This window comes from Camellia sinensis, chromosome 13 (assembly GCF_055761805.1).
Source record: "Camellia sinensis isolate YWXY chromosome 13, ASM5576180v1, whole genome shotgun sequence".
NCBI classification, from domain to species: Eukaryota; Viridiplantae; Streptophyta; class Magnoliopsida; order Ericales; family Theaceae; genus Camellia; species Camellia sinensis.
Genome location: NC_138973.1, coordinates 61,114,077 through 61,137,327, shown reverse-complemented (window position 1 = coordinate 61,137,327; position 23,251 = coordinate 61,114,077). Strand labels below are relative to the sequence as shown.

The window sequence follows — 23,251 nt, the reverse complement described above, 5'->3', positions numbered from 1 at the left end:
CATATCACAAAGTGTAATATAGTGTGTAGAATGCTCCAAGATTTATTTCAAGTACTCTATTTTGTACACCTTTATGTTTACCTTTCATATTAGAGCCATTGTCATACCCTTGTCCTCTTATATCCATTATATCAAGTTGGAGTGTATTCAATACCTTTTTAAGTTTACTAAAAAGCCCCAACCGAGAAGTATCATCCACCTTTAAAAATTCTACATAAAACACTTCTACCTTTACTGGACTTGTTGATATATCCACACAACGTATAACAAAAGGCATTTGCTCTTCATGACTTACATCTAGAGTGCAATCAAGTATTTGTAATGACCCAGAATTTTTTTTTAAAAATAGTCAGTGCATAATTTAATTGAGCAAATTTTTGAATTTGATTGCTGTGTAAATTCTGTGCGAAAACAGTTCGGTTTTTTATTTTTTAAAAATAGTTTCCGATCTTAGAAAATTATGAAATTTTATATGTTGTTCCCATATGTGTCTAACACGTTAGATAAAAATTTCAGAATTAAATAATGAGTATTTATTTTATGAAAATTCACAAACTGATTGGTGTTCAGTTTAATTTATAACAGAATTTGAAATTGAGTTTTGGGTGTTCGGACCAAGATTTGAGATAAATTTGTTGGGACTATTTTGGTATATAATTGGATCATGTTTAACTTATGGGGTGAGACCCATGATTTAGATTTAATTTAATTTGAGTTTGTTTAATGACTGATGTTTAATTGTTTGGTCTTTTTTAATTAGGTGATTGGTAGTAACCACCTTAGAAGTTGTTATTGTTTATTATATAGGATTATAATAAATATTTGATAGTTGATTTTATGGTGTGTACCATATGGTAAAAAATTATATATTTTATAAAGAATGAAATTGTGTATATTTTGTAGTGATCAAAATATTATATTTTGTGGTGTACAAAAATATTATATTTTGTGGTGAGAAAAATTATATCATTTTATAATTTATATTATAAAATTTTGAGGTATTATTACAAAAATTATTTTTTTGGGAAAAATCAAGTTTTGGGAAAACAAACCCATGTGGGTGGCCCCTTTTTTGTCTCCTTGCCATCATTTCTTCTTCCTTTCAATTCTTTTGCTTTGGTTTTCTTTTGCATTGAGCAGAAAGCTTAGCTCTCTTTCCCCTCTCTGTCGGTCTCTCTCTTTTTCCCTATTCCTCCATTGTTGCTTAACCTTTGAGCTTCGAGTGAGAGTCTTTAGAGTGAGATTTTGCAAAAGTTTTGTAAATGAAAGTCGGATAGCTCGTCGTAATCTTCGCAATGGTTTCTCGGATTCATGATCGGGCAAGATGTGCCTTCTAGAACTGCTCTTCTTCATTATTTGAGGTAGGGACTTTCTTCATATCATTACATTAAAGCTATGTTAGGGTTATTTTGAGAAAATATGTCATTTTAAGAGGTATTGCATATATATATATATATATATATTTTCAGCTTTTGTTTGGTAATTTTTGGGAGAAAAATTATGTTGAAATGTTGAGAATATTGGTATTTTGAGATTGATTTGGGAAAATTATGCTGTGTTGATAATTTTGTAAAAACAAATCCGTAAATAAAAATTGGAAAGATGTATAAATTGCATTTACATCATATTATGATTAGATGATTTATTTTAAGAAATATAAATTTGAAATATTTTTTTTATCTTTGATTTGGAATTTATTTTTGAGAAAAATAAATTGATATTAAGGAATATTGTGTAAAATGTAAAGTTGGTGTTATTAATTTGGAAGATGGTGAACATAGTGAATTTACTAATTTGATAAATTAAATTAGTTTGGTTAATATTTTAAATCCTTTGTAATTAAAGGGGGTGTTATTGGGTTTTTAATTCATAACTTTAAATATTATGAGATGAAAAGTGACGAAGTTGACCAAGTATGAGATTTGGAGAAATAAGCGAGATTAAGTTGATGTCGTATGCTATTGGGTTCCTAGTTTTACTAGTTGAGTAATGTTATAATAATAATTTCATGCTTTAAAATTTTTATGAGATATTTGAATTGTTCGGATGTTTTTGACAAGAAAAGAGTAGAATGTGATGTTAGCTCATTTGGAGCAAATAGATGAATTGGATTAAAACAAAAAGATGAGTTATCAAAAATTTTATTTATTTATTATTTTTTCTTGGATTAATTCGATGGGGTGGATGTTAAAAATTGGAAAGTGAACACTCGTGTTATATTTTCTAATTATAGTCAAGAGAAGATTTTGATATAATTAATTAAGTGTTGGAATACTCACTTATGCTTTTTAAGAATTATGATTGAACTTGAAGATCCTGAGATTTTACTTGTATGAGAAAAATGGAATTTGACTCTATTTAATGTTTGGGAAGGGGATGATTTTGGAAAGATTATAATTTCATTTTATTGATAAAGTGTGTGAGTTAGAAATTTATGAAACCTTGAACCCACTTTGGTGTTATATATTATTGCTATTGATGAAACTATTGTTTAAAAGTTTTGGTTTTTGGTAACCGATAGAGGATTACCATGTTGGTACTTAAATGAGGAGATTCTTGGAAAGATAAGAAAATGTTTGATTTTGGAAGTTTGTCTTTAAAAGGATATTATTGAATTGTCTTGAAAAGACTAAGTTAGAAGTTGTTGATTTACTTCTGGTGCACACATGAACATTGATATTATTACATTTTTACTTGAAATTGTATCATGATATTACATTGATAGAGATATGAAATTTGATCACAATGAAACATTGTGTGGTAGAATTGAAATTGGAACTATCTTAATGCATTGTTACACATTGCATTGCCATTCCATTTCATTGTTATCATGGATTTTAAATTGCAATTGAAAACTATTATTTTGAGAAAGGAATTATTTTTGAGAAACAAGATCATTTGGATTTGTTTTGGGTAATGTAGCAATCTCGGTTTCGATCTTTCTTTCATGTTTTGCCACTTCGACTAGGTCGGTCGGGGATCAAGCTGCCCGGTCAGCTCGCTGGGGTCCAGGGGGCAGCGCCTCCAAAGCAAAAATGCAAAATGCATTCGAAGTCGCTTGTCTGCTCGAGCGGCTGCTTATGCACTCGAGCAGAGAATATTTGGTTTCAGAAGTTTGACCTATCTGCAAAAGTACTTTGTTAGTGTATCTGACGCTCGAACGGACCATGTTATATCAATTCATGAATCTGATATTTCAGATCACTTTTTCAGTCCTCTCTCTCTCTAAAACTCTCTAGAATTCTAGATCGGCTGCTTCTCTCTCTAGAAGTCATCTTCTCTCTTTGATTTCTCCAAATCCATTGGGATTTAGACCTAAGTTCTTCACCAAAGTTGGTTATCATCTCGAGTGCTTTGTTGTGTGCGGTGAAGATCGAGTTTTGACATCGTTGATTTTGAGGATTTCATCTCATTTCTTCTTCAAAACTTGAGGTAGGGATTTTCTTAAAGTTATATATATGTTTTTGCAAGATCTATATGATTTTCGAAATCATCTTTCGATAGCTTTAAAAATAATTTGTTGATTCAAGAAGTTGAGCAATTTTGAAAACGAGTTTGTCTCTTGTTCTTTTAAAATGATCTTATGGGTTTTGATCTTCGTTGATTGCAGAAAAGATGATTTTGGAAAGTTTTCTTTCAAAAGATTTGAGTTGTATAGTTTTGGTGAGAAAACCTAAAATTTGGAGATTTTTTTTAAGAGACTGAAAATCCATGAATGATATTGTTATATTTATTTTGTGTGTCAAAATAAATGGATGTTTGGAAAAGTTCTTATTTATATTTATATAAATGATGAATTTCAAGGAATATGAGAATTATTGTTCATTTTGGAAATTATTGTTCAAAAATGTTGAAATAGTCTTGAAATGACTAATTGTTGAGGATACTTAAGAAAAGGAAATTGTGTTATTCCTTGAATGATGAATTGGAATAAAAGTATTTATATTCATCTTGTGTTATTGGCATATCAATTCATTTGATTACATTAAACTTTGAAAGTTGATTTGAAAACTTGCATTAATAAAAGAATGTTGAGAAACAAGTTTTCATGGAATGGTTTTGGGGTGAATACGTTGGTAAGTCTTGATATGTGGTGTAGATGATATTGAATAAGTTGGCCTGAGAATCCAGGATGAAAGACCGAAAACCCGGGCGGATAGGTGTCGAGCCTTCCGGTTAATACCGGTAAAAATGACAAATTGGTAGTACTTGTATAGTCTACTATTGACACCGACCTAGGGATTACCAGAGTCGTATTTACCACCCTTGAAATAAATTGTTAAGTTTTGAACAATTGAAATTGAATGATATCATTGAGCATGATGGTTTTCAAAAGATGAAAATGTGATTTATCTTCAAAAAGGGCATAGCATGACATGTGCATTTCATCTCTTGAGACTTGTATAAAATGTATATACTTTGTTAAGAATTTCCTACTAGGCTTTATGCTCACCTTACGGGATTTTTGTACCGAAAAAGATGTGGTGATCCCACCCAACTAGGGGCATGGAAGTATCTGTGTTGGGAGTACAATGCTCTCATTTGCTGTGACTATATGTGTAAGCCAAAGGCTGTGTTTGTTTAGGTTTGAATAACCATTTTGTATAACCAGGTTCAAGCCTTGGAAACTTGTAAGCCCTTGGGGGTATTTATTTGTTTATTGCTTGTTGTTGGATTAATGTATTGTTGCATGAAGAACTATTGTATTATGTAATGTAAATTTGGAGATTTATATTCGGTTTTTCTTGAAAGAGCCATGATTGTTGTCTTATCATTTGGGCTAGAAATTTGGAGCGTTACAACTTGGTATCAGAGCTACCAGGTTTGAATACTTGGAGCTCGTGGGAAGTGGTTGTTTAACCACAATGAGTTCATTTAGCATGCTTAGGAAGTGTTATGCATTTTGTGACTGTGTGATAACATGCTTATGTGACTAAATGTGTATGGGATTGGACTTTTGGGATGTTGTTTGCGCCTGTTAAATTCCTTGAGGTCTCATTAGAAGGATACTTGATCAAAACTCGTTCTACTAAGAATTCTTGGTTTTTCGTGGGATAGATTTCATCATAAAAGAACAGTCCGTATGTGTTTACATGACTAAGTGCCTATGTGAACTGAAATTGAATTGTGTATATAGTAGAGAAATATATAGATTTATTGTAGTCGAACGTGTGAGTCAAGTTACGAGCACATATGAGTTAATGTGCTAAATTATTTCTCTTGTGTCCTTTATTAGGATGTCAGGAAGGGGTGAAGTCCGTGGTGGTAGCAGCGGGAGGCGTGGTAGGGCTCGCCGAGGTGTGCATGAGGTACCGGTCCATAAGGTTCTGGTGCAAGAATAAGGGTTCGGCCAAGCTAATATGGCCGAGCAAGCAGGCCAAGCTAATGTGGCCAAGCAGGTGGGACAAACGGGTCAAACCGCAATGGGAGCCCTAGCTCGAGAAATGGCAGGGGCTTTAAGAGAGTATATGAAGTTGTTGAGGGTGGGGAATCAAACCCGAGAGAACACTGCGGAGTCAAGGGCGAGTTTTCTTACTAGAGAGTTCTTGCGGGCCAAACCGAATGAGTTCTATGGTGGCCCGAATGAGTTTCATCGAAGATAGTAAACTAAGTGTGATTCTGGCGAGTTACTACCTTAAGGGAGATGCGGGTCAATAGTGGAAATATGCCAAGGGTAAAGTGGAGTCGACATGAAAAGCCTTTGCGGTTGCTTTCCAAGATAAGTACATACCTGCCACTGCTATGGAAAGATTGAGGCAAGAGTTTAAGGACCTCAAACAACTCGACATAGCCGTGGCTGAGTTTGAGGCGGTCTTCTCTAGTTTGTCCAGATTTGCACCAAAGTTGGTGGCAACGGAAGAGAGCCGTTGTATTGAATTTGAAAAGAAATTGAAAACAAAAATTAAGTTCAAGCTTGTCGAAAATATGATTCGGGAATATGACCGTCCTGTGGAAACGGCGACACACGTAAAAATTTCCCTACAAGCCGAGGAGGAAAGGCTTCAGAGTTCAAGGTCTAGGGGCCAAGAGTCTCAAAGAGACTATAGGCAAAACAAGAAGGGCAGGAACACCTATCCATCCCAGTCCCAACCACAGCAGTCTAAATCCACTTTTTCTTTGCAATGTGCGGGTCCAAAAAAATAGTGCATCAAGTAGCTTCTCGTGTTTCAAGTGTGGCCAACCAGGTCACAAAGCCTTCTCATGCCCACAAAAGGGAGGAGGGCAATTAATGTTACCACCACCTAACCGATCTCAAAGTCAGTCTCAGTCTCATAACAAAGGTCAAGGGTTTAATTGTTATGAGTGTGGTCAGCCGGGGCATATGAAGAGACCTTGCCTACAGTTGGGAGGCGCATCTGGCGCATCAGGGTCGAGGCAGACTCAGAGCCACCAACAGGCTCAATCAGTCTAAGCTTGGCGAGTTAATTAGAGAGCCATTTCGGCTAAGTCAATACAACAGGCTTATGCTCCAAGAAATGAGCAAGTTAATCAAGGGCCACAGGGGCGTGTGTATGCTTTTACCGTGCCAGAGCAGTTGCCAGAATCCTCAGTTGTGAGAGGTATTTTTGTTGTGTGTAATTCTTTGGCTAATGTATTGATAGACATGGGTACGTCTCATTCATTTATATCTACTGCATTTGCTTCTACATTGCGGTTAGAGGTAGCACAGTTAGTGTCACCACTCAGAGTAGAGTCACCTGTTGGGGGTACAGTTGAATTAGACTGAGGTTGTTGTGATTATGAACTAGAAGTTGTCGGGCGTCGACTTTCGTTTGCTTTTATGTTGCTAGATAAGTCGAGTTTTGATGTCATTTTAGGCATGGACTGGTTGTGTTCTTATCAAGCTGTGATTGATTGTTATCGTCAGAGAGTTACGGTGTGCACTTCGGGTGGTGATCATTTCTATTTTCTGAGGAACTGAGTTGATAGAGCCTTGTCACCAGTTGTTGACCCTCGTAGTAGGAGCAAGCTTAGTGGCCTTCTTGCAACTCTATTGGATATTAAGAGTGAAGGGGCACTTGGTAATGACGGGGCTCGTGTTGAGTTACCAAGGGTAGTTTGTGAATACCCGGATGTCTTTCCAGAAGATCTTACTAGTTTACCACCTCACCGGGAGATCGAGTTCTCCGTTGAATTAGTGCCTGGCACGACACCGATTTTCATGTCACTGTATAGATTTGCACCTGCCAAATTGCATGAGTTGAAGATTCAACTCCAATAACTTTTAGACAAGGGCTTCATTTTCCCTAGTACATCACCTTGGGGAGTGCCGGCTCTCTTTCCGAAGAAGAAAGATGGGTCATTGCGGTTGTGTATTGATTACCGCAAGTTGAATAGAGTTACAGTTAAGAACAAGTATCCTCTACCCAGAATAAATGATTTGTTTGACCAACTTAAAGGGTCTTGTTGCTTCTCACAAATAGATTTGAGGTCGGGGTACCATCAGTTAAGAGTCTAGGAGGAGGACATTCAGAAGACGGCTTTTTCGTACTCGTTATGGCCACTATGAATTCCTTGTAATGCCTTTTAGGTTGACCAATGCATCGGCTACCTTTATGGATTTGATGAATAGAATTTTTCAGGAATACTTGGACCGTTTTGTAGTCGTCTTTGTGGACAACATCTTGATTTATTCAACCTCTGAAAAGGAACACGAGACTCACTTGCGGGTAGTGCTGGGTTTACTTAGTGAGCACCAATTGTATGCCAAATTTGAAAAATACATGTTTTGGTTAACAGAGGTGAATTTTTTGGGGCATATTGTGTCTAAAGAGGGAGTGATTGTGGACTCCTCAAAGATAGATGCCGTACAGGATTGGGAACAACCCAAGATTGTTTTTGAAATCCGAAGTTTCTTGTGATTAGCGGGGTATTATCGACGTTTTGTAAAGGACTTCTCTAGACTAGCTACACCTTTGACTAGGTTGACTAGAAAGGGTATCAAATTTGTGTGGAGTAAAGCGTGCGAAAAGTCATTCCAAGAGCATAAGACTAGATTGACTACCGCACTAGTTTTGATAATTCCGGAAAGGGGTTTGAATTACACTGTCTATTATGATACATCCGGGGATGGACTTGGTTATGTCTTGATGCAAGAGGGAAAAGTTGTGGCCTACGGTTCACGACAATTGAAAACTCATGAGAAAAATTACCCCACCCGTGATCTAGAATTAGCAGCGGTGATTTTTGCTTTGAAAATTTGGAAGCATTACTTGTATGGTAAGAAGTTTGAGGTTTTCTCCGATCATAAGAGTTTAAAGTATTTGTTTTCTCAAAAAGACTTGAATTTACGAAAACGGAGGTGGATGGAACTTATGGAGGATTATGACTTTTAGTTACACTATCATCCAGGTAAGGCCAATGTGGTGGCCGATCCTTTGAGTCGAAAATCTATGAGTAGTTTGGCAAGTGTGGCCATTCGGGAATGGGATATGCTAGATGTTATTGGCAAGTTTGATTTGCACTTGCGTGAGTCCAGAGAGAGTGCTATCTTGTTTACTTTGAATGCTCAACGTACCTTGGTTAGTAAGGTTATAGGGGGACAATGAGGAGACCGTGATGTGGAATCAATCCGCGTTAAGATTTCCAATGGGAAGGAAGAGAAAGGTTTTAACGTTCACTCAGATCTAAGTGTACGTTACCTAGACCGTTTGTTTGTACCAGAATCTTGTAGAGAGGAAGTACTTCGGGAGTTTCATCATTCACGCCTTGCGGTACACTCGGAAGGCACTAAAATGTGCCATGATCGTAGTCATCAGTTTTAGTGGAGGGGTATGAAACGGGATGTCGCTTTATTTGTATCAAAGGGCCTTACTTGTTAACAAGTGAAGGCCGAACACTAAAGACCAGCGAGTTTGTTATAACCCTTATCAATAGCCGAGTGGAAATCGAAGCGTGTTACCATGGATTTTGTAATTAGGCTTCCTGGAACACAACGCGGCAATGATGCCGTTTAGGTGATTATTGATAGGTTGACTAAGTCTACACATTTCATTTAGATGTGCACCAGCGACTCAGTTGCACGCTTAGCAGAGTTGTACATTAGAGAGATAGTTCGATTTCTTGGCGTCCCTGTAACTATTGTGTTGGATAAGGATCCTCGTTCTACTGCCCGGTTATGGCAAAGCCTTTAAGAGGCGTTGGGAACTAAGTTGACTCTTAGCACTGCTTATCATCCTCAAATCGATGGACAGTCGGAATGTATCATTCAGATTTTGGAGGACATGCTTAGAGCTTGTGTCCTTGATTTTAAGGGGCCGTGGGAAAGATACTTACCATTAATTGAGTTTGCTTACAACAATAGTTACCAAGCTAGTATTGGAATGGCACCATTTGAGGCCTTGTATGGCTAACCTTGTAGATCACCGATTTGTTGGGCCGAAGTGGGTGATCCACTGTTACTGAGTCCATAAATTGTTAGAGAACCAAGAAAGTTGTTCTCATTCAGAAGAGGTTAGCTGCGGCTCAAAGCTGACAAAAGAGTTATGCCGATAAAAGAAGATGACCTTTATCTTTTGAAGTTGGTGACCATGTGTTTCTAAAAATCTCACCAAGGCGGGGTTTGATGAGATTTGGTAAGAGTGGTAAATTATCTCCAAGGTTCATTTGGCCTTTTGAGATCTTAGAGCGAATTGGGGAAGTGGCATACCGGTTAGTTTTACCGCCATAACTTTCGGGAGTTCACAACGTATTTCATGTATCTATGCTTAGGAAGTATGAACCCAACCCTTCTTATGTTCTTGATTGGGTGGACTTGGAGGTAGATGAGGATGCCTCTTACGAAGAATAACCAGTTCAAATATTAGATACCAGGGAGCAAGTGCTATGGGACAAAACTATACCGTTGGTAAAGGTGTTGTGGAGACACCATGGTGTTGAAGAAGCGACGTGGGAACGGGAGGCTAAAGTCCGCTCCAAATATCCGGATTTGTTTGAAAATGCTTAAATTGCTTTTCTTTGTAATATTCCCTAGTGCTGAGGGAAATGTATTTAAAGTTGTTAACCATATGTTGATATGTGCGTTGTTATTTTAAGCATAAGGTTGTTGAGAGTTGCCATTACGTTTTAGGAAATTTCATGTTTATGCATATTTGGGAGGTTGTTGTTAATGAGATAACCATGGTAGAAATGGTGGAATTTGGTTGAGAGTTGGTATTGTGATTTGAAAATAAAATAACTTGGCTTTGATCGCTAGAAACCCCTTTGTTCGGATAGTTTGATTTGAAATTTCGGGGACGAAATTCTTTAAGGGAGGAAGGTTGTAGCAATCCCGGTTTCGATCCTTCTTTCATGTTTTGCCACTTCGCCTGGACCGGTCGGGGATTTAGACCCAAGTTTTTCACCAAAGTTGGTTATCATCTCGAGGGCTTCATTGTGTGCGGTGAAGATCGAGTTTTGACACCGTTGATTTTGGGGGTTTCATCTCATTTCTTCTTCAAAACTTGAGGTAGGGATTTTCTTAAAGTTGTATATATGTTTTTGCAAGATCTATATAATTTTTGAAATCATCTTTCGATAGCTTTGAAAATTGATTGTTGATTCAAAAAGTTGAGCGATTTTGAAAACGGGTTTGTCTTTTGTCCTTTTAAAATGATCTTATGGGTTTTGATCTTCGTTGATTGAAGAAAAGATGATTTTGGAATGTTTTCTTTCAAAAGATTTGAGTTGTATAGTTTTGGTGAGAAAACCTAGAATTTAGGGATTTTTTTTTAAGAGACTGAAAATCCATGAATGATATTGTTATAGTTATTTTGTGTGTCAAAATAAATGGATGTTTGGAAAATTTTTTATTTATATTTATATAAATGATGAATTTCAGGGAATATGAGAATTATTATTCATTTTGGAAATTATTATTCAAAACGTTGAAATAGGTTTGAAATGACTAATTGTTGAGGATACTTAAGAAGAGGGAATTGTGTTATTCCTTGGATGATGAATTGGAATAAAAGTATTTATATTCATCTTGTGTTATTGGCATATCAATTCATTTAATTACATTAAACTTTGAAAGTTGATTTGAAAACTTGCATTGAGAAAAGAATGTTGAGAAACAAGTCTTCGTGGAATGGTTTTGGGGTAAATACGTTGGCAAGTCTTGATATGTGGTGTAGATGATATTGAATAAGTTGGCCTGAGAATCCGGGATGAAAGATCGAAAACCCACGCGGATAGGTGTCGAGCCTTCCGGTTAATACCGGTAAAAATGACAAATTGGTAATACTTGTATAGTCTACTTGCAGACACCAACCTAGGGATTACTAGAGTCATATTTAATGCCCTTGAAATAAATTATTAAGTTTTGAACAATTGAAATTGCATGATATCATTGAGCATGATGGTTTTCAAAAAGATAAAAATGTGATTTATCTTCAAAAAGGGCATAGCATGACATGTGCATTTCATCTCTTGAGACTTGTATAAAATGTATATACTTTGTTAAGAATTTCCTACTAAGCTTTATGCTCACTCTAGGGGATTTTTATGCAGGAAAAGATGTGGTGATCCCACCCAACTAGGGGCGTGGAAGTATGTGTGTTGGGAGTACAATACTCTCATTTGCTGTAACTATGTGTATAAGCCAATGGCTGTGTTTGTGTGGGTTTGAATAACCATTTTGTGTAACCAGGCTCAAGCCTTGGAAACTTGTAAACCCTTGGGGGTATTTATTTGTTTATTACTTGTTGTTGGATTAATGTATTGTTGCATGAAAAACTATTGTATCATGTAATATAAGTTTGGAGATTTATATTCGGTTTTCCTTGAAAGAGTCATGATTGTTGTCTTATCATTTAGGCTAGAAATTGGGGCGTTACAGGTAAATACGCTGGTAAGTCCTGATGTGGGTGTAGTTTGATATTGGTTAAGTTGGCCTGGGTGTCCATGGTGAAAGACCAGAAACCCGCGCGGATAGGTGTCGAGCCTTTCGGTTAATACCGGTAAAAATGACAATTTGCTAGTACTTGTATAGTCTACTTGCAGACACCAGTCTAGGGATTACCTGAGTCGTATTTACCATCTTAGAATTTTATTGAAATTGTTGGATTAATGTGTTTTCAAATTGGCATTGTGCACGAGATTTTCAAAAGATGAAAAAAATATTTTGAGCATGACATGGCATATGCATTCACCTCATAAGACTGTATAAAATGAATTTGATGAATTGTTTAATTATTTTATTCAATTGATAATGAGATAATTGAATGAATTGAAAAGGATGTCATGTTACTATTAAAACTTGTTTATTTATTTAAGTGAACTTGTTGTGGTTAATTAAATAAATTGGATTTAAGAGACTATGTAATAAAATCATATGATTTTGACATGATATGATTTTATGTATATGTACGAGTATTTTGGTACCCGCATATCTTCTAATATTTTAATATGGGATTGTTTTGTGAGCTGGTGGTTGCTCACCCCCTGCCTGTACATGTGTACAGGAAATGTTTCTCGGATTTGAAGATCAAACAATAGGTTTTACCATTTCATAAGTGTAATCCAGTGATGGATTGTACTACTTTATTTGTTGTTTAATTGAGTGCTATTTTTTTTGTAAAGAGTAGTGTCATCTTTTTTATTGTAATTCTCAGGGCATCTCTTTTATTTGTATGTAAATGTCATTGTTGTATAACGGGAGGGAGCATGTATATTTAATTATTTATCATTTCATCAAAGGATAAATTGTCATTTGTAAATGAACTTAATTAATAAATATTGATAATGTTTTCCAAGTAATAAAATTTGAGCGTGACAGTATCACTGAAAAATATTTTGCTTCTTTGATTCTCTTAATGATTGTACTTTGCACTTCACCAGCTAACATCAATATCAATTCATTTTGGATATAATGACTAAGATAATGATAATGAATTTTATCTCTTTCAACTTGTCGAATGTGCTCTTGCATCACTGGATCAAATTCGGCAACCATTTTCAATGAAACTTAAAAAATTTCCATTTCTCTCTTGATAAATCTTCTCATTGTCTCCACGAAATGCTGAATTACATTTTGCAAGTCTTTTCACCAAAGCAATTATCCTGGTTAAAACTTGTTTCCATCATTCTTTCTCTTTCTAATCGATATGTTCTTGCATACTTTGGTCAATTGGCGCATTTTTCTACACTCGCATTTCTACTTCAATCCATTTTCTCATGCATTCCAAGCGTTCATTGCTTGCTTCATGACATTTAAGCTTTTGCCAAAGATTTCTCTAATCTTTAAATCCTTTAGTAGCTATTATTTCCCATTTGCTTAAACAACTTACAACATATGCAATATACTTTGCCCACAACATTGAATATCTAACCATTTCCTGTCATGTTTTTTTCCATTTGATACATGTCGAACGTAAGGGGTGGAAGAAAAATGCCTACCAAATTCATCTTTAGGAAATTCAACGTCATTATCTCTTATGAGACGTTTTTCTACCAATAGATCTCAAAAATTTTGATCAATCTTGTCCCAATTACTTGGCTCATAAATATTTGAAGTCCCATTGTCCATATTAAAATCTTCAATAAGATTAGCCTCATTCTTGTTTTCATCAGTAATCTCATTCATGCATTCATTAAGTTCATTATTCATCAAATCTTCATGGTCTTCATTAATTTGTTCATTGTCATCATTCTCATCTTGATTGTTTTCAACAGCTTTTTTTGAGCTCTCTTTTTTCCTCTTGGTACCAAAATACTTTTAAGTGCTGCAGCTTGAGATTGAACTAAGTTATCTATTCTTTGTTTCTTTTTTTCATGTCTAGAAACATACTTTATAAGAATCATGATTGGCCTGTTTGATATAACATATCAAAAATTACTACTACTAATAATAATAATAATAATAATAATAAATCCAATAATCAATAAACATAAAATAAAATAAAATAAAAAATTAAGTAATCATAATAAGAAAAAAAATTATAACCATCATCAAACAAATATTTCATTGAACAAAAACTTGAAGCCTATTTTATAAAACAAATATGATATGTGACAAATAATAAAAAAGCATTAAAATATATATAAAATGTTTGTTTAGACATATAATAGTTATCTATTAATTTTCTTTAAAAAAAATTAGATGAATAATTTCATAAAATCAATCAATAAATAAAAAGGGACTTATGTATAGGTCCTAATAGGTGAATTTATTATCTAATAGATCTTATAATAATTAATGACGTTTTTCATCAAACACTATTAAAATGCATCACTAATTGTTAATTTCCAGTGACAGTTTAAAAATTTTATCACAAAAAAATGTCAATAATTGTAAGTAGTAGAGACAGTTTAAAAAAATCGTTACAAAAAAATCACTAATTTCAACTTTCAATGACGGTTTAAAAATTGTCACAAAAAAACCTCACTAATTATAAGTTTTAACGACAATTTATAAAAATCATGACAAAAAAAAGTCATTAATTGTAAATTTTTAATTACATATGCAAAAAAATTGGAAAAAATATATATTTTTAGTGATGATTTTATTATGACTTATTTTTAATCGAATTTTATAGGAATTAAGTTTAACTATTAAGATCTATTAATAGTTCACTCATAAATGAAATGGAAAGGGCAAAAATAGCTTCACGATTTGTGATGGATGAAACTTGAGAAAAGATGCTGTGTATGGCTTGTTTTTTATTTGCTCTAGGGCTTCGTCTCTGTATTTCTCTTCCCCAATTTTGATTCCCAGCGTTGATGCCAGAAGGAGGCCATGAATAGGAACGAAGAGCAACTACAATAGATTGTTGGGCCTCAAATTATTTTCGAGTTAAGTTTCAAAAGATTTTACAATAGGCCACAAGTTTTTTGGACCCTTTTAATTTGGGCTTTGTATTTGAAATGGGCCTTTCTTTCTTTCTTTTTTTTTTTTATGAATTTATATTTTAATTTGGGCCTTTTATCTATTTAGTTTAGATTGAGCCTTTTATTCATTTCCTATTTTGAATTATAATTTTGAGTTAGCCTTTTTTTAATAGGCAAGTAGGAGTGGGCGCGGGTCAGTTGCGGCTATGAAACTTTCAATCCGTCATCCGTCTGTCAAATTAGCGGATTGGAGAAAATCAATCCGCATCCGTCCGCCAATCCGGCGGATGTGAATTGAGCGGATTGGCAGATTGACGAATGGATACGAATCGGCTTGGCGGTTTAAAATTTTATAAATTTTCAATATAATTCAACTTGTACACTTCCTCAAAAAAAACAAAAAATATTACAATCAATGACTTAAAAAGTATTACAATTATTGCATGCATCATCTAAAGAAAGAAAGTTTGAAACTTTAGAATATTACAATCACTGCATGGCTCATCCACATATTACAATCATAGACCTCATCTACATAAAGTATTATAATCTATGGTTCTTAAAATATAAAAATAATTTAAACCACCAAAACTATGAACAAAGCAGTAGTAGAGATTGTATGTCTTTGTATTGTTATATATATATATATATATATATCTGTTTTTGAAAATAAAAACTAACTTAGCATATATCATCTTTTTTATTTATTATTTTTAGAGTTAAATTTAAAAACCAAAAAATATAAATAAATAATACATTTATTTTTTTCAATTCAAAAAATAAATTCAAGTTGAAAACTCTTTTTCAACAGAATATATTCAACATAATATTTAAACTATTTTTCAATTGAAAACACAAATAGAATATCTAAACAAATTAAAAATATAAAGTTTTACAAATAACTAGGGGTGTTCGTGGTTTGACGGTTTTGCTGCGGCCAAAATAACCTCAAATCAACCAAAGCTAGGCAGATTGAAAAAAATCAATCCACAACCGTCCACTCGTCATCACGCATCTGTCCAAAATGCGGCGGATCGGTTAGGTTCAGTCGGTTTGGGCAGATCGATATATCCACTGCTCACCCCTATAGACAAGTGTTAGACTATACATTTTTTGGGACCCTATTTTCAACGTTTTTTTGAGGCCCCAAAGCGGCTACTTTGTGGGCTTACCCCAAAGTCGGGCCTACTTGTGAGAAATTATGCTAAAAACCAAACACATGATCTGTTATTTCTAATCTTAGTTTTGTGAGCTGTATAAGAAGATTAATGAGCCGACCACAATCTCCCACATTATTTACTAGTTTAGAAATACAGTCACATAATACTCAATGATATTATGATTAGTAGAGAAAATTGAGGATTAATTATTTATGTTAAATGATTGAAGAATATGTGAAATCATAATAAATAAAGATTGATAAGAAAATATAATTACGTGATACTCCAAAACTATTGTACAATTTTCTCATCCATATAATGTGAAAATCCTACGTGATTTGTGATAAGATCAAGATTAACATATTCCAAAAAAAAAAACCCAATTAATTCACAAACTCTCAACCTAAAATCATCAAACACTTACGAGAGTGATTTTAGTTTGTTTGTTTTTGAGAATAAACAATAAATCGACACAAACGATTTTTTACGTGGAAAAAACCACAATTGAAGAACCTTCAATTGTAATCAAAAACCACGGGCGAAACGCCACTATCAATCCACTACTGAAGAACAAAAAGATTACAAAGATACAATACAAATTACCCAACCCAGTCAATTTGTCTCTGAATCTTCTGTAACTCTTTTCACCACACCTTCGTCACGGAATTGATCCTGAAGTTGATTCCACACCACAACTCCACTTGTCGAATTAACGACTACGTAGAATCAAACGCCTTTTGAATTCTACGCTTTAATCTTCGGAATCCACCGAAGAGAACTTTCTTGTACCTTAAGAAGCAACCTCCTTGATGTATGAATCTCAATGCATAAGTTCATAACTCTCTCAAGAATATCAAGGAAAACTATCAAAAATCTCCAAAGAAAACTTTAAACACAACCCTAATTTGTTTAGATCTGATCTGGAAAACGTGCTTCACAAAAACACCCTTAACAGCTTTAAATAGAAGTCTGGATCCGCGATCTCCGCTCGAGCTCACAACAGCCCGCTCGAGCGGACTGACCAAAAAACGGCGTATGAATAAGCTGAGATGCGCTCGAGCGTATGATAATCCGCTCGAGCGTAAAATCACATCCACCAGTATCTGTGCTTGCCCTGTCAAAATACTGAGACCTGCTAATCTACGCTCGAGCTCAAAAGTCTCCGCTCGAGCGGACAGTACAAAAACACAAAAAAACTACTTTTGAATCAACACAAGGTTTTGTCTCCGGATTTGACAACATAGGGACCTAACAATCTCCCCCTTTGTCAATTCCCGGACAAAACCATTCTAAACATTATTCCTCACACATACGCACTAAAACATTTTAAAACCCGCAAACACACAACTAGAAAAAAAACTTCATTCATTCAACTTCATCCACTTAGGCGCGTGTTCCATGAGCCTGAAAAAGTACATCCAAACACAAACCAACCAAAAACAGGTGGAACTGGATTAAATAACCATTAAGCCAAGCATAAGCAACCAGTATCCATCCATCCATAAACACATATCCATCCATAAACATATATCCATAGTAGAACCAGAAAAAAAAAAAAAAAAAAACTATATAAAATCCAACTGTACCAAGGAAGGATAACCAGAGAATAATGGACCAACAAAAATTGGAATCATAAAAAGCTGTGTAATCAAAAATCAACTGTACCCATCAAAAGACCAGCAACAAGAGAACTACCATCAAAATACCACCATCAAAGCAAAAGACCACCAGCAAAAGACCAGCAAGTAACAGCAGCGAGAACTACCATCAAAATACCACCATCAAAGCAAAAGACCACCAGCAAAAGACCAGCAAGTAACAGCAGCAAGTAACATCACTCCCCCTTTTTGGCCGGGAATGAAGAAAGCAAGAAATCAATCACCAGGTGGAGGAGGGGCCGGCTGAAGCGTCAGTAAGGAAATGATGTGGTCCAGCTGCGAAGTAGTGTGAGCGGCAGTCTGCTCCAGCTGACCAAGACGACCATCAAAGGCGTCAAAACGAGCATCAAGAAAGTCTAACCTCCGGGTCATAGCCTCCTCAAAGTGCCGAAGCTGATCAGGAAAAGAGCTAGGTGGAACAGGAGCCGCATCATCATCACCGGCTGCGGCGGCATCAAACTCGGCCTCTTCAGCAAGACCAGCAGCAACTCCTGCAGAAGGACCAACCCGGGATGACTCCCCCTTAATATGGGCCCGACTTTGAGACACAGTTTTCTTGGTAAAAGGACGAGAAGGAGAGGCAAACTCATCATCTTCTAGGATAGGAGTCCCAAGGTCAGACAAAATGCGGTTGATCAAGCAACCGTAGGGAAGGCCAAGTTTTTTATGCCCATGAGCACTGATCATCTTTCTGATAATGAGAGAGGCGAGATCAATAGACCGGTGACGGGCAATACAGGACAGAATGAAGCCTTGGTCTTGTTTGACCTCGGATGAGTGTGTAGTGACAATGATGTTGGCACAGACAATCAGATTAAGCAGTCTGAACTCCGGAAGAAGTTCAAACTGTTTGATCAAACCGCCTTTCGGCCAATGACGGGCAACACCACACAGTTCCAAGGCCACATCATAAAAGTCACAAGTAGGACGATCAGGAACAGGGAAAGGATAGTGCTGGGGAAAGACTTGCTCAATCTGAAGAAGTTGGCGAATCAAAGCAGGGGTGACAGCAATGGATTTTGACCTAACCCATGTAGTGAAAGATGGCTCATAATCCCGAATACCCTCCATATTACAATAGAATTCTCGAACCCAATCGAGATTCTGACGCCCAGAGAACAATAAAACAAGGTCACCACCTAGAGGATCGAACAATGGACGAATTTGGATGGACTCAAATGTATCAGGTTGAACATTCCGTTCTAAATGAACTGTGCGAGTCACAAAAGATTTGTGGAAGGACTTGGATTGTGTGGCCGACTGAAACCTATCAGGGTTAAAAGTAGGGCGAGAAACGGTGGCCTTGCGGCGTTTAGGAGCAGGAGCAGACATACCGAAGAGGACACTATGACACCCAACAAACCAACAAACCCAAAACCCAAACCACACCAAAACAAAACCAAAACAAATCATTAGTTCAATAATCAAATTAAAAAACAGGGCATGAAATCCTCAGTATACAATGCAAAAGATCAAGCATGAACAAATAGGAGCATGGTATTGAAGAACTCATAACGAATACACTCAATATGAGAGAAATTGATAAGTATAAGTATGAATCATGAGACAATTAATGCCAAGAATTCAAGACCAGATCCATACGCACGCACAGTGACCTTAACAGAGATAAACAGACATGAAAGCAACCCATACAGCGACAAGACAGCAGATACACAAATAAAACCGCAGACCACAGACACAATAAAGAAAATACCCAGAAAAAAAATTAGACAAGAGGACGAGGAAAAAGTGTGGGAAAGAGAGGATCACAAACGACACACAACCCACAAAATCACAAACCCAACAACCATTAGAACCAAATAGAACAAACAACAACGAAAATAAAAGAGGGTAAAACGTACCAAGGAGAAATTCGGTGGGTAGGATGATGGATGTGAGGAAAAATCGACCACAATGCAGCCACAAGACAAACCCTAGATCGAGAGAATGAAACAGGAAGAGAAAAAATAACTCGAAGAGTCGAGAGAGGGAGTTAAGTATGAAACAGGTCCGCTCGAGCGCACAATGTACCGCTCGAGCGGAAAACAATGCAAGCAGACTCCCGCGCGAGCGTGCAAAGGGCCGCTCGAGCTCAAAAAACCATCTCTCAGAACTGCCAAACTGCGAACAAACTGCTGCAAGAGAGAAAAACGCGCTCGAGCGTAAAAACGTCCGCTCGAGCGGAAAAAAGAAACTTTTTTTTTTTTTTTTTTTTCAAATAACAAAACATACCTAGAAAGTCCTGTAAAATGCAAGAAGAGCAAGTGTAGACTAAACCACAAAGACAAGAAAATCCATCAAATTCTGAGTCCTGCTAATTTTGAGAAAAGAGATGAAACACCAGCTCATGAAAAACACAAATAGTATTAAATCAAAGCCACACGCATCATGAGAATGCATAACGCAAAAACACACATGAGAGCTCATGTAAAAAATGTGTGTGAGTGCAATCCTTGAGAGCCACAAAGCTAGAGTTAATCCTAGTAGTGATCGGATGGCTGGACCTCCGACACGAGTAACTGACTATCACAGAGAAAAGTCAAACCACGAGGAATCACGGGGTATTTGTTAAGTAAATGCGGAAGCTCCCCCTCAGATATATATTGTTTTTTTTTTTTTTTTTTTTTTTTTGTGGGCACTCACTGGTGGCATGCACGCTCAAGAGTATGGATTCCAACCAGAGAAGAATGAATTCAAAATGATGGCCTGGTTGGTGTCTCTGAGGTAGCCTTTTCCTAATGCCCGGAAATCATGTACTGAGGGAGAAACCATGGAAGTGAACTAAGGCGGTAGATGGTTAAGAAACTTAACATCACCCATGATATACTAGTATAGGTCAATTTCTCCGCAAAAGTACAAGAAACACTGTCAGTGGTCCATAGAGAACTTTGATCACTTATGCGGAAACCCCTGCAAAGTTTAGCTCAAGAATGTGTACAGAATGAGATCACGAAGTAAATGAGTTTGGGCATTCAGAATGAGCTATGAGCAAAGATGAAAAACAAATCTTGTAAGAAACATGAGCAGTGTTCATTTAATATTATGATGCAAAAGATACCAGGACTCAATCACAATGAGATTAACACATCTAAGAATAGTAAGTCAGCCACTCACACTCACCTCACGACCACAGGAAACAATCTAGTTACTGAGCATTACACCCAAGGTCTTTCTAAGAAACTCAAATCGAAGAAGATCAAGGGGTTTTGTAAAAATATCAGCTTTTTGATACTCATTAGGGATATGTTCCAAAACAACAAGGCCTTCATCCACTAACTCTCGAATAAAATGATGACGGATGTCAATATGTTTGGTGCGAGAGTGTTGGACTGGATTTTTTGAAATGTTTATGGCACTTGTGTTATCACAAAAAAGAGTGAGGGTATTCAGTTCTATTCCATAATCATGAAGCATTTGCTTCAACCACAACATTTGTGCACAACAACTCCCTGCAGCAATGTACTCAACCTCAGCAGTGGAAAGAGAGATGGCATTCTGCTTTTTACTATGCCAAGAAACCAAATTATTCCCAAGGTAGAAACACCCCCCGGAGGTACTTTTCCTATCATCAGCACACCCTGCCCAGTCGGCATCAGAAAAACCAGTAATTTCGGCTGTAGTATCAGTGGAAAACCAAACCCCATACCCCAAGGTCCCATTAACATACTTGATGATGCGTTTTACCGCAAGAAGGTGAGACTCTTTAGGACTGGCTTGGTAACGAGCACAAACACCGACACTGAAAGAAATATCAGGACGACTGGCTGTGAGATACAAAAGACTCCTTATCATACTCCTATAAAGGGTAGGATCTACATCAATACCAGAGGAATCTTTGGAGAGGTGAAGACTGGTGCTCATGGGAGTGCGTGAATGTTTGGCAGACTCAAGACCAAACTTAGACACAAGATTTTTCGCATACTTAGACTGAGAAACAAATATACCCGTAGGAGACTGTTTAATTTGAAGACCCAAAAAATAAGACAACTCTCCCATCATGCTCATCTCAAACTCATGTGTCATGCAATCCGAAAAATATTTCACAAGATGTTCAGCAGTGGATCCAAACACAATATCATCAACATAAATCTGAGCAACAAGAATATGAGACTTAGTATGTTTCACAAATAAAGTCTTATCCACACTACCCCTTTGAAAATCATTGTCAAGAAGAAATGTAGTAAGTCTATCATACCAAGCTCGAGGGGCTTGTTTCAATCCATACAAAGCCTTGTCTAACTTGTAGACATGATTAGGACATTTAGGGTCCTCAAACCCTTTTGGTTGCTCAACATATGCCTCTTCTTTCAAGTACCCATTCAGAAAAGCACTTTTCACATCCATTTGAAACAATTTAAAGCCAAGAAAACATGCAACACCAAGTAAAATACGAATAGATTCGAGACGTGCAACTGGGGCAAACGTCTCATCATAGTCAACACCCTCTACTTGTGTGTAGCCTTGAGCAACCAACCTAGCTTTGTTCCTAACAACTGTACCATTCTCATCAGATTTATTTTTAAAGATCCACTTGGTACCTATCACATTCATGTCTCTAGGTCTAGGAACTAGAGTCCATACTTTGTTACGTTCAAATTGACCTAACTCTTCATGCATAGCATTGACCCAACTATCATCTAGCAAGGCCTCTTTAAAATTCTTAGGTTCAATTAAAGAAACATAACACATATGTGATACCTCATCCCGAATCTGTCTTCGGGTTTTCATTCGATCCGAGACATTTCCAATCACCTGTTGAGCTGGATGATTCAGTTTCACCCTAGCTGATGGTTTAAGCTCAGGACTTGCGGTGACAGGGGCAACAGGAGTGATGTCCCTGGGAGCACTCTTTGGGCTTGACCTTACCTGTGAAGATAGTACTGTCACCATTTCTTGTGATGGGTCCGCACCTTCTCCTTGTTTTTGTGATTCCGTGTCCAAGATTGAAGACTCATCATTATCATCCTCATTTGTTGCTGGAGTAGGTGCACCTGTGTCATTTATAACCACATTGATAGATTCCATTAAAGATGAAGTTCGCAGGTTATAGACTCTAAAAGCTCTACTAGTGGTTGAATACCCTAGAAAAATACCTTCATCACTTCGGGAGTCAAATTTGCCCAAGGGCTCTCTATCTTTGAAGATGTAACACTTACTTTCAAAAGTTTTGAAGTATTTTACATTAGGTTTCAAACCCTTCCACAATTCATATGGAGTTTGTAAAGTGCCGGGCCTTAGATACACGCGATTTATGACATAAACAGCAGTATTTAAGGCTTCAGCCCAAAACTTAGGAGGAAGTTTCTTACTAAGGAGCATGACCCTAGCCATTTCTTGAGCAACCCTGTTCTTCCTCTCAACAACTCCATTTTGTTGTGGAGTAATAGGAGCAGAAAATTCATGCTTGATTCCATGCATATCACAAAAATCCGAAAACGAACTATTTTCAAATTCACGACCATGATCAGTTCGGATTCTTATGATACGCCCAATGGAAACACCCTGTTCATTTTGGATTTTAGGGACTAAGGCCTGGAAAGCATCAAACGTATCAGATTTTTCCCTTAAAAAATTTACCCACGAAAATCGAGTAAAATCATCAACAGTTAAAAAAATGTATCTTTT

At 36.5% G+C, this 23,251-nt stretch overlaps 1 long non-coding RNA gene across 1 annotated transcript; it reads left to right on the top strand.

The window, feature by feature from the left end:
• Positions 1-1,137: 1,137 nt before the first annotated feature.
• Positions 1,138-11,774, top strand: LOC114317865 (uncharacterized). The gene is made up of 2 exons (XR_014347989.1): positions 1,138-1,361; positions 11,491-11,774. It is a non-coding gene; the product is annotated as an uncharacterized LOC114317865 (long non-coding RNA).
• The last annotated feature ends 11,477 nt before the right edge of the window (positions 11,775-23,251 follow it).